This window comes from Falco peregrinus, chromosome 14 (genome assembly GCF_023634155.1).
Source record: "Falco peregrinus isolate bFalPer1 chromosome 14, bFalPer1.pri, whole genome shotgun sequence".
NCBI lineage: Eukaryota > Metazoa > Chordata > Aves > Falconiformes > Falconidae > Falco > Falco peregrinus.
This window is the reverse complement of record NC_073734.1, coordinates 22,002,492-22,005,653: the sequence shown is the minus strand read 5'-3', so window position 1 is coordinate 22,005,653 and position 3,162 is coordinate 22,002,492. Positions and strand designations below refer to the sequence as shown.

General features: G+C 38.8%; 1 protein-coding gene across 2 annotated transcripts in view; it reads left to right on the top strand.

Moving 5' to 3' along the window:
• Positions 1-2,509: 2,509 nt before the first annotated feature.
• SLC12A4 (solute carrier family 12 member 4) overlaps positions 2,510-3,162 on the top strand; it is a 58,633-nt gene continuing 57,980 nt past the window's right edge. Inside the window, exon 1 of one of the 2 annotated variants that reach the window (XM_013295998.3) lies at positions 2,510-2,970. The gene's annotated coding sequence lies outside the window, so the exon portion shown is untranslated. The remainder of the gene's footprint in view (positions 2,971-3,162) is intronic. The other variant, XM_055818921.1, reaches the window with a different exon arrangement.

Genomic DNA, 3,162 nt, shown 5'->3' with positions numbered 1-3,162 from the left:
CAAAGGATTCATAGACATGAGATTAAAAAGAAATCTTTTTATAATAAATCTTCTGCTGTTTCAGCCTTCAGAACACATTATCAAATACACAAGGTATGTGAGGTTAGAAGCTACTGTTATACAGAAAAGCATATATTGCGATAGGCCCATTCTTGGTAGGCTAATATGGTTTAAATCTTAATTTTTAGTCAAATATCGTGAGACTCCTGATGAAATTGTAAGACAGCAGCACTATATCTTCTGGGGTCATTTCCCAGTTCTTGCTGGTAAATGCCTTCTCATGATACTTGCCGTTAATTGTGATTTTTATCCCATGATATGTGCCTTTATTTACTGATATGACATCTACAGAATTTAGCCTTAGTATAAAATAAAAGTTCTGTAATTGTTTTAAGGACAGCATTTGTAAATGCAAAGTATTTAACAACTGAAAGACAAGACTAAGCATGAACAGAATGGAAACAGCAAGTCAGTTATTTTCTAGAGTCACCTGAGACTGTTCCTGGCTGTATTACACGTATAAGTAGGGTTTCTGGAAGAAGACATGTTCTTTTATTGCTTCAAAATGAAGCTTCATTAATTCTTCTGATAAGGTGGTCTCCTTGATAAGTATATTCTGAATATACTACTGCCACTTACAGAATTCTTTACAAACCATGCCGAATAATCCAGTTGCATACAAGCCAAGTTTTAAAGAACATTTTCTCAATAAATCCTGGTTATGCATCTACAGTGGGGAATTACTGCACTGACTCGGAAGTCTTGCCTTCCCAAAAATGCTTGACTGCATCAGAACTTGTTTTACTGGTAAAATGATTTCAATAGGGCAAACACTTATTTCCCATCAGTACTTCTGCTAATAGCTTCACAAAGCATTGGAAAGCTGCCATCCATGGTCTCTTTCCACAGAATTAGTACTGTGATAGTAACTTCATTATATATTTGAGACATGCTTTGTTATTCCTTCCAGCCTTTTTCTTTCTACCGTGTCATCAAATTCCTCCCTGCTAACTTCTAACTTTTTCCCCATACTAAAGCATGGATTAAAAATGTATTCCTTTTCTTAAAGATATGAATAATACTTTTATATGACTGATTCCACCATACTATAGATATTTGTAGTTTATTTCATTGTTTTATCTACAGTGTATTGCACTTATTTGTTTGACTGCTTTGTGCCTTGTGGCAAAAAATATAAATGAAATTTAAATAAAATACTGTTTAAAATTGTGTATAGATGCTGGTGTAATCTCACAAAACAATGTGAATGTTTAGAACTCCAGGAAACGCTGAAACAACCGTGCAACTCTGCTGCAGAAGGAAAGCCAGGGTAACATGAGGGCTCTGAGTCTGTTCTTCACGGTGAAGGTAGCCTACCCCATGGCAGGCAGGAGAAAGTCAGGTATGTTTAACCCTAGAGCATCCTGGCTGTAGGCAGTCAGCCTCATCTTCTCTCAGATACCACCTAACCTGTAGAGAATTCCAAGCAAGTGCCTATGGAAAGAGAACGTGGATGACTCGGTCATTGCAGTGAGTCCATGATGACAGTGGTGACTGCAGCAAATCACTTGGTCAAGCTACTCAAGCCACAGTGGACAAGGCTTATGGGGAAGCAGACAGGTTGCCTGCACCAAGGTTGGGATAACCTCTACTTCACGGCATTGCTCACAGATGTGTGAAGATCTGGAAGTCCCTTTTTACGTTGCTAGTTACAATGTAAATTCAGAATGCTTCAAATAAGCTGCTTGTGGGAAACTGACACCCGAGCACAAAATCGTCAAACAAGAAATGGTAACTTGTGCGTCGTGCAATGATTATGCATGTGGTTTCTAGCTTATCTAATAGATGCGGTTAGTTATTTTTCTTAAACAATCAAAATCACACCACCTGAAACATGGTAGAAAGGCATCTCTTTAGAGTTCCATTTCAAAAATACAATTGTGTAAGATACGGCTACCACTGCTGCCAGAAAAACTATAGTGTCCCTTCAGTCTGAGTGCTAGTGTCTCAGTCCTACTGACAGCAGCTTGCAGTAGTCGTCACGACACTGCATTTCTAACAGCTCAGGCATAAAATGATTGCACTCTGATTTCTGCCTCCCAATGGAGAGGATGATTCATCCTGAAATTGAATGCTTTTGCACTGCACCAATTAATAAAAGCAATTTGCATTGGTAATTTTGAAACACATGCTAGCTCAACTGACAGATTCGATTATGGCTAGTGGTATCCATGAAGTATCAGATATAACTGAGATATCAACTTTGTAATAAGCTTTGCTGGCTGCCAAAAGGAAGAATGCAAGTCATTATTTACCTCTTCTAAATAATGAGGTGTGCTAACGTGAATTCTGAAAATAGTTATTACTATTTCTGTAAATCTCAAAATCGATGTACTATCAAGTACTTCAGGCTGATTTTCTAAATAAGACCCAAACTTCAAGGCATCTGTAACAATCCAAGGCCCATGCTTTCACATGTGTGATAAGACCCAAACTTCAAGGCATCTGTAACAATCCAAGGCCCATGCTTTCACATGTGTGATATGAACAGCCAAAAACTACAGATGGAATATTGATGCAGACTATTGATCTGATTCTAAAAGGCTGACGCCAGCACCATTCCCCCAGTACTGTCCTTTTCCAGACTAATGGGCTATAGCAGCCACAGAAAAAACCAACTTCAATTCTCAGTTGTCTCATCTGGGTAAGTGGGTGATGCTAGAAACTAAGCCTAACAAGTCTGTTGCCAGTTTAACATATACAGCTGATCTGTTCTGCAAAATCCGAGTAGTTCGGTTCACGTATCTTAACTTCTGATCAGTAGGTGACTTGTTTGGGCCACGGAAGGACTTTTGCATGTTTTACATTGGATACGGACTACTGAACTGTGCTGGTGCTTAACATCTGCACTCCTTCTTGCATATTATTGAGCTGCCTAAGCAACATGCCAGCATATTTCTATGTTTCAAGGTCAGTAAACATCACACGTTAAGTCTAATGACTCATATAAAAATTTATTAACTTCTGTCTGATCTTAAACATAAGGTTCAGTGGCCATCTACAGCACGGAACCAACTTGGAAAAGCTGGGTATTATTGCAGCTCCATCACTTTCTGGAGCAGGGTGCAGTGATGTAGCAGTTTAAGCCAGTGTCAACTTTGG